Raw genomic sequence first — 9,411 nt, 5'->3', positions numbered from 1 at the left:
TTCAAAAGGTTTGCACCAAAGGTGAGGAGCAAAGTCATAGCTGTTAAAGTAGCAAGAGAATCTTCTCCCAAATACAGTTATCATGTATAAAGTACTGAGCTTCGCAGCAGTGAAACCTGTATTCAAATCCCAGTTCTCATACCTAGAAGCCATGGGCAAGTCAGTCTCTGAACCTTAATTTTCCCAATTGTTAGTTGAGTTTAATAATACTGGTAACGCCCTCTCATCAAAGTTGTTGGGACGCTGTAGTGAGAGAAATGACAAAACATGCAAATATTGTATAAAATTCCAACCCTCATTATTTCCATTTTCAGGCAGAGATCCCAGAGATGTCAGGAAGGTGTAATGGAAAAAATATTTTATACAATTTTCAATGGCAATATAATAGGGGTTAGAACGCTACCCAGGGAGTGCCAAGTCCTTAGGGCATGCTTGGATTTGTGCTTCCTGGTGGGTCATACAGGGCACAAGCACTTATTCTTTGCCTGCTTTCAATCCAAGATATTGGAGATTTAGTGAGCCCAATTCATTCAGAGTCACTGAGGGGCTGGTACTATGTAATAATGATGAGTCTTCTGGTTGCTTCAGAGTAGGAGGAATGGGGAGAAGATGGAGAGAGATACAGTTCAGCTTAATATAAGGGAAAACATTTATAATAATCTGAACTGCCCAACAATAGAATGGCTATCTTACAACATGTCAAGCTCTTCATCACTGAAAATATCTAAATTGTAAAGGGAATTCTTTTTGGGGGGGTGGGGAGAGTTAATTTTATTTTTCCCAATTACATGTAAAACAATTTTAACATTCTTCTTTCAAATTTTGAGTTCCAAATTCTCTCCCTCTCTCTTCTTCCCCCTTCATTGAGAAAGCAAGCAGTTTGACATAAGTTGTACATGTGCAGTCATGCAAAACTCATTTCCATTAAGTCATGCTGTAAAAGAAAACACAGACAAAAAATAACAAGAAAAATAAAGAAAGTAAAGAAAAAGTATCTTCAATCAGCATTCAGACTCCTCTAGTTCTTTCTCTAAAGATGGACAACATGCTATAAAGGGAATTCTTGAACTAGGTAAAAAATTGAACCAGATCATCTTAAAAGTCCCCAAAGGGGTATCTTCAGAAAGACCTGTGAAGACATATAAATTAATGCACAGTGAAGTGAACAGAACTAAGAGAATAATGTACACAGTAATAGTAATAGTGTAATGATAAGCAACTGTGAAAGATTTAGCAACTGTGATCAATACAGTCATAGCTCCAAAGGACTCCTGATGAAAAATGCTATCCACCTCCAGATAGAGAATTGATAGATTGTGAATGCAGATGAAATCATATTTTTCTCTTTATTTTTCCTGCTTTTTCCCCTAATGTGGGAATATTTTATGCTTTATCACATTACATGATATACATTATAATTATATATTATACAATATGCAATTATATATATATAATATATACATTATAGGATATCACATTATATGTATAATGGATATTTTATTTCTTGCTTTCTCATGGGTAGGGGAGAGGCAAAGGAGGGATAAATTTCAAAATGAAAAATTAAAATTAAAAAATAATTCTTAAAAAGAAAAAAATGTAAAAATAAAAAGGCAATAAAGTCCTTCCCAATATAAGATTCTATAATTTTACATCTAAGGAGCAACAGTAGCTCAGAACCCACCCAAAACTGGTCTCCTAAGAGCATTTTGAGGCAAATTCTTGTGATTCTGAATTACTGAGTCCTATTGGGTCAAACAAAATATTCTTCTCACCTGGCCTTGGAATACTTCCTTGTGCCAACAGGGTTGAGTTGCATAGGATCAACAAATTCAACTATTCATCAAACATTTATTAAACCTTTACTAAAATCTCACAGGATGAAGCTGTCTATCCTCTGACCCCTTGCAGAAAGCATCAGCAGAGAAGTACTCTCTCAATTATCCAGTCTATGCTCTCTGAACAGAATCCCATATCCTCTATATTTTCTTTTTTTTTCTTTTTAGTGAGGCAATTGGGGTTAAATGACTTGCCCAGGGTCACACAGTTAATAAGTGCTAAGTGTCTGAGGCCGGATTTGAACTCAGGAACTCCTGAATCCAGGGCCGGTGCTTTATCCACTGTGCCACTTAGCCACCCCTATCCCATATCCTTTTATTCCTCACATGCCCTCAAAACCATTTTCTGTGACATGTCATTTGTTTAAACTGTTCCTTTGAGTGGAAGGGTAAAGGAAAAATAAACAATCATCTGCACCATGGATATTATTCAAATTAATTTAAAATACTTTTTGACTTGGAAAAGTTTATTTTTATGTTCACTGAAATTCCTATTAAATCAATGTGAAAATGAGTATTATGTCCTGTATCTTACAGCTAGGTGGCACTATAGTGCACAAAGCACTGAGCTTGGAATCAGGAAGACCTGAGTTCAGATCCAGCCTCAGACACTAGCTGTGAGATCCTGGGCAAGTCATTTAAACTCTGCCTGCTTTGATTTCCTCAACTATAAAATGGGGCTAATAGCAGTGCCTATCTTGAAGGGTTGTTGTGAGGATCAAATGAGATATTTGTCATACTTACCACAGTGCCTGGTACATTATTTATTGTTCAGTTGTGTCTGACTCTTTGTGACCCCATGGACTGATAGGATACCAGACCCTTCCAATCCTCCACTATCTTTTAAAGTCTGTCTAAGCTCAAATTTGTTGCTTACATAACACTGTGTATTCACCTCATCTTCTGTAGTCCACTTATCCTTTTTCCTTCAATCTTTCCCAACACCAAATCTTTTCCAATAAGTTCCATCTTCTCATTATGTGGCCCAACCATTCAAGCTTCAGTTTCAGTATTTGACTTTCCAAGGAATAGTCAGAATTGATTTCTTTGAGTATTGACTGTTTTGTTCTCTTTGTTATCCAAAGGACTCTCAAAAGTCTTCTTTAGCACCACAATTCAAAAGCATTGATTCTGTAGTGCTCAACTTTCCCTTAAAGTCCAACTCTCACAGCCATACATTGCTACCAGAAAAACCGTAACTTAACCATACGGACCTTTGTGGGCAAGGTGATATCTCTGCTTTTTAGTATGCGCTTCAGATTTTCCATAGCTTTCCTTCCAAGGAACAATTTATATGCAAAACATTGTATTAGATTCTGGAGATATATAGGAAAAAGAAAATAAAAGCCCCTGACTACCCTCATAGAGTTTACATTTTACTGGGGCACCTAAGATCTACATGAATCAACACAATATAATTTGAAAAAGATGAAAGCATTAAAAGCTAAGACAATAAGGAAGAGTTTCATAAAGGGATTGGCACTTGACATGAGTTTTGAAGGAAGTTAAGGATTCTGAAACGTGTGTGTGAATAGGGAACACATTCTAGGCATGAGGGACAGCTTGCATTAAAGACTTTAAAATTGGAGAAAATATTCTGAATTCTGGAAACAAGAAGTAGGCCAGCTTAATTTGGAATGTTGAAGGCATGAAGTGAAATAACATAAAATAAGTCTATAAATATGGAGTAGAACAAGATTGTGAAGGACTTTAAAATGGCAAGCTGAGTACTTTGTGTTTTATCATAAAGGAAATAGAAAGACACAAAAACTTCTTGAACAGAGGAGTGACTGGGCCAAAACTTAACTGGAGGAAGATGATTGTGACAACTGTTTGGCAGATTGATTGGAAAAAGAAGAAAGCAAGGAGGCGAACTTGGTGAATATTACAATAGTCCAGGCAAGAGATTATAAAGGCCTGGACTGGCATGGTGGCCATGTGAATTAAAGAGAGGGATGTGAGAGATAGTATGGAGGTAACATTAACAAAATTTGTGAACTGAATGAATATGGGAGAAGAGAGAGAGAGACTAAAGGATCAAGGATAGCTGAGCTTACAAACATGTGTGACTAAAAGGATGCTAGTGTCCTCAAAAGAAATAGGGAAGTTTAGAAGTAGGCAGAAGACTTGGGGGAGGGAAGATAAGTTCATTTTGAAACATGTTGAGTTTAAGATGTCTAATGAGCATCTGGGACAATATTTCTTTGTTTTGTTGTTGTTGTTGTTGTTGCTGCTGTTTTGTTTTGTTTTGTTTTTGTGGGGCAATGAGGGTTAAGTGATTTGCCCAGGGTCACACAGCTAGTAAGTGTTAAGTGTCTGAGGCCTGATTTGAACTCAGGTCCTCCCGAATCTAGGACTAGTGCTTTATCCACTGTGCCACTTAGCTGCCCCCAGGACAATATTTCTTTTAGAAAATTAATGATATAAGGATTGTAGCTCCAGACAGAGATTAGGGAGTCATCTACATTACGTCTCAGATCAAACACCACCCTCTGCTTAAAGGAGTTTGGTCTGTCCAACCACACAGGAAATAACAGTTTGTGGAGAATTTCTATTGCCCAGATTTCAACATGCATTTGGACAGTTACCATAGGTCTCATTCATCAGTTCATATGTCTAGGATAGACAATACAGATGGACAACTAGCTCAATACAGAATTAAACAGGAGAGGAAAGCAAGCAAAACTTCTTTGTGACCTCAACATTCCCATGAAAGCAAAGGTCCATGTATCAAACTTGTGATTTCATTGAATTAGAGAACTCCTACAAATATTGATAAACTGTTCTGTGAAAGGGTTTAAGTCTACATTCGTTAATGAGTCTTTCTTCCATAATGAAAAGAAAATGTTGATTTGCTTTGTGGATCCCTCTCTCAGCTAAAAGTGATCACTTACTTCTTAGATGCTGGTCAGTGTCTTTTTTGGTTGATCTCTCCATCTTTAGACCTCAAATTGGAACTTTGTGCAATTCCATAATATTTAAATTGTTTCTTTCTGGCTGCTTGGAGTATTTTCTCCTTCACCTGATAATTCTGGGATTTGGCTACACTATTCCTTGGAGTTTTCCTTTTGGGGTCACTTTCAGGAGGTGATTGATGTTGTGTTGTTTAAAAAATCTAATTGTAGGTTCTAATCTGTCCCCCCCCCAGTTTTGGGGGGAAACTGGCTAAAATCACTGATAAATTCACCAAGTTTAGGCTTTTAAGGATTTATTAAAAGATGTGATAGTAAAGAGAGAGAAAGATTGAGAACAGATTCCTTATAGCATGGAAATCCTAACCTTCCTAGCAGCCCATGTGAAGTCCTACCACCAAGCTGATGTCTCGAACCAAAAAAGAAAGATCCTGTCCACCATCTTCCGCTTCCTACTTCCTGTCCTCCTCCCAGAAATGGGAGGTTCTTCAAGTTGATTGGCTGATGTCGCAATCCATAGTCTCTGAGAACACTCCTTCTCAGGGTTGGCTAAATTTAAATTCAAAATCTAATCACCTTTAAGTGGGTACTTAGTAGTTCCTCATTCACACCCAATTCAAACACTACTAAGTCAATCAAGTTGGACCCCTGGGCAGCTACCAAATTCCATTATTTTACCACAATGCATTCTTTCAATTATGATTTTATCCACCGATTCTACAATATCAGGGCAGTTCTCCCTGATAACTTCCAGGAATATGGTGTCTAAACTCTTTTCTTGATCATGGCTTTCAGGTAGTCCAATAATTCTTAGATTATCTCTCCTGGATTTACTTTCCAGATCAGTTGTCTTTCCAATGTGGTGTTTCACATTTTCTTCTATTTTTTCAGTCTCTTGATTCTGCTTGACAGAATCTTGGTGTCTCATGGAGTCATTAGATTCCATCTGCCCAATTTTAACTTTTAAGGCATTATTTTCCTCAGTAAGCTTTTGCACCTCCTTTTCCATTTGGCCAATTGTATTTTTTAAGGAATTGTTTTCTTCAGTCAATTTTTGTGTTTCTTTTTCCAATGTAACTCATTTCTCTTATTTCATTTTTCCATATTTTCTTCTATCTCTCTCATTTGTTTTTTTTTTTGTTTTTTGTTTTTTTTTTAGTGAGGCAATTGGGGTTAAGTGACTTGCCCAGGGTCACACAGCTGGTAAGTGTGTGTTAAGTGTCTGAGGCCGGATTTGAACTCAGGTACTCCTGACTTCAGGGCCGGTGCTCTATCCACTGCGCCACCTAGCTGCCCCTCATTTGGTTTTTAAAAGCCTTTTTGAGCTCTTCCAAGAAGGCTTTTTGGTCTTGAGACAAGATCATCTTCCCACCAGAGGCTTCACTTATAGGCATTTTAACAAACTCATCTGAGTTTGTGTTTTGGTCTTCCCTATCACTATAGAAGCTGTCAATTGTAAGGGTCCTTTTTTGTTTCTTACTCATATTCTAGCCTATTTTTAAACATATAAATTTGAGGTCTGCTCCTGGGATGCAGTGGTCACTGTTGCAAGCTTCTTGTGCTCAGGGATAGGGGCCAGGTCACTGGCTTTCTGTTCTGGATTCCTCACTGCCCTGGGCTTGCGCCCTGTGCTGGGATGGCTTGGCTAGGTCATGCCTGTCCTTTGGGTGGTTCTCTAGCTGGCAGTTAGCCCTTCCAGCCAGGGATGGCAGGTCTGACAAATGGCCGATTGTGCTACTAGCCTTCTGAGCCAGGACCAAGAAGTCTCAGCAACTTATTTATGCTTTGTCCAGGAGCCTCCTACTGACCTGCCCAGACCCCCCTGCAGGGTGCCTCTCTCAGCTGGGTTGAGTTGTGCCATGTTTCCTGAAGTCTTCTAAATTATCTCAAGTAAGAAGATTGTATCTCTCTGGGTTTTTTTGTAGGTTCTGTAGTTCCAGAATCTGTTTAGAGGCTTGAGGTTTTTGAGGGAAACATGGGAGAGTCAGGAAACTTCTGGCTTCTCTCTGCCATCTTTGAAACCAGATCTTACAGTTAAAAGATTGAATTGGAACTTTGTACCAGGGACAGGCTCTATCCCCTGTACTTTGAGAGCAGTAGTTGACCTTGCTTAATCTTTGCCTGTGTCACCTGGTTTCCTGTGTTGACGTCTTCCTCCCTGGGTTACAACCTCTTAGATCTTTGTGGTCCAGAGCACTGGATTTTCAAGTCCCTCTCTGGTGTCTTGGAACATTGCTAGATACATCAGAGCCCCAGGGTTTTCTGGTCTGAACAACAACCACACTAGTTGCTGCTGCAAGTCCTACTCCCACCCCACTTAGAACTATGATGATACTTTCCATTATTAGCTCAATTGACCATATTAATTACTCAGAAGAGACTAAAGCAGTTAATGAAATGCAAAGGGTTAGGTTATCAATAGTGGGTCTTGGGGCAGCTGGGTGGTGCAGTGGATAAAGCACTGGCCCTGGAGTCAGGAGGACCTGAGTTCAAATGTGGCCTCAGACACTTGACACTTACTAGCTGTGTGACCCTGGGCAAGTCATTTAACCCCAATTGCCTCACCAAAAAAAAAAAATAGTGGGTCTTAACTCCATACCCATATAATATACAATAGTATGGAATAAGTGATAATAGTAAGTACTTGCTTTGTTTCTAACATGTACTACAGATCATTTTAAACATTGAACATGCTATATAAAATTGATGTCCTGCATTTCTCCAGGAATCAGGGCAACAGAAATACTATAATGTTACACCTTTGCATATAATTGTATCTTTTTCTGGTTCATGAAATCAGTTCAGCACATTTGCTCAATCCTAATTTTTAAGCAATTATTTTCTTCAGAGAGCTTTTGTGCCTCCTTTTCCATTTGGCCAGTTTGGCTTTTCAAGCTGTTGATTTTTTTCATGACCCTCCTTCATCATTCTCATTTCTCTTTCCTTTTTTTCCTCTACCTCTTCTTACTTTTCCCTCTGCCTCTCTTACTTTATCTTCAAAGTCCTTTGTGAGTGCTTCTATGGCCTGACACCATTTCATATTTTTCTCAGAAGCTTTGGATATAGGACCTCTGACATTGCTATCCTCTTCTGAGAGTATACCTCACTCTCCCTTGTCACTAAAGAAACTTTCTATGGTCTGCATCTTTCTCTGTCTGCTCATATTCTCTTTTACTTGACTTTTAACTCCTTAAAGTGGGGGACCGTTTCCAGGATGTATTGTCCCAAACTTCAGGGGGTCTAAGGTGGTACAATTTAAGTAAGGGCAGGTTTTTCACTTTCCTGGCCTGTTCTCTGGTCCATAGATAACCCCAGGCCAACTTACTAATTAACCAGGCAGCAAAACTTTGTGCAATATGGTTGTTAGCTCCAACAAGCCTGCTCCCCTCCCCTACCTGGGCCACCACCACTCAAGTCTACTAACTGGTTCCCAGCAGGGGTGAAACATCCAAGTTCTGCCTCAGCCCCAGCAGAGACCCCTGTAATCTACCCCTGACAAACCGCTCAGCCCTCTCACCAGACCATGAGCTTAGTTCTAGATGACACCAGCACTGCAGCTGATTCAGAGGCTCCAGGGGTCTCTTTCTCTGGTGAGGCCTGCCTGGGACTAGATCTGTGTCAGCGTGACCTTGGGGTTGGGTTCTACTCCTACCGCACCACAGCAGCCCCCTCCTGCCAACTTTCTAAACTGTCTTTGGCTGGAAAATAATCTCAGTCTGTTCTTTTGTGGGTTCTGCTGCTCCAGGAGTTGTCCTATGACATTATTTGGAGGGTATTTGTGGAGCGATTGTGTCATGAGTTCTGAGAGCTTACTAGTTCAGCACATTTGAATGGTGGATTCTTTGAGCTGCCCACATCTAAAGAAAAGAGAACTCTTTCCTTTCCTGGATCTCTGGGGGAAAAAGAAAGAAAGAAAAAAAGAGAGGATAAGACTCAAATCAATAAACCTACAAAGAAAAAAAAATCAACTACTTTAAAACTCTGCTCCTTCCTTCATGTTTATAGCCCTAAAAGGGAGGATTTATACATCACTACTCTTTTACAATAAAGGGGAAATAAATATACATTGTTAAAATGAAGAAAATGGGGGGCAGCTAGGTAGGACAGCGGATAAAGTACCAGCCCTGGATTCAGGAGGACCTGAGTTCAAATCTGGCCTCAGACACTTGACACTTACTAGCTGTGTGACCCTGGGCAAGTCACTTAACCCTCATTGCCCCGCAAACAAAAACAAAAACAAAACAAAACAAAAAATGAAGAAAATCGCCCTTTTTGGCCATGTCCATCAATGACTTCTTGTACCTCCTTTTCCATTTGGCCAATTTGGCTTTTCAAGCTGTTGACTATTTTCTCATGTCTTTCCTACATCACCCTCATTTCTCTTTCCATTTTTTCCTCTACCTCTCTAACTTTACCTTCAAAGTCCTTTTTGAGTGCCTCTATGGCCTAAGACCAATTCACATTGTTCTTGGAAGCTTTAGATATAGGGGCCCTCACGTTGACATCCTCCTCTGAGGGTGCACCTCGATCTTCCTTGTCACTAAAGAAACTTTCTATGGTCCTCACTTTTCTCTGTCTGCTCATCTTGCCTTTCTTTTACTTGACTTTTAGCTCCTTAAAGTGGGACATTGTTTCCAGGCTGCACTGTCCCAAGCTTCAGGAGG

Source organism: Dromiciops gliroides, chromosome 5 (genome assembly GCF_019393635.1).
Source record: "Dromiciops gliroides isolate mDroGli1 chromosome 5, mDroGli1.pri, whole genome shotgun sequence".
NCBI lineage: Eukaryota > Metazoa > Chordata > Mammalia > Microbiotheria > Microbiotheriidae > Dromiciops > Dromiciops gliroides.
This window is presented reverse-complemented; position numbering follows the sequence as displayed.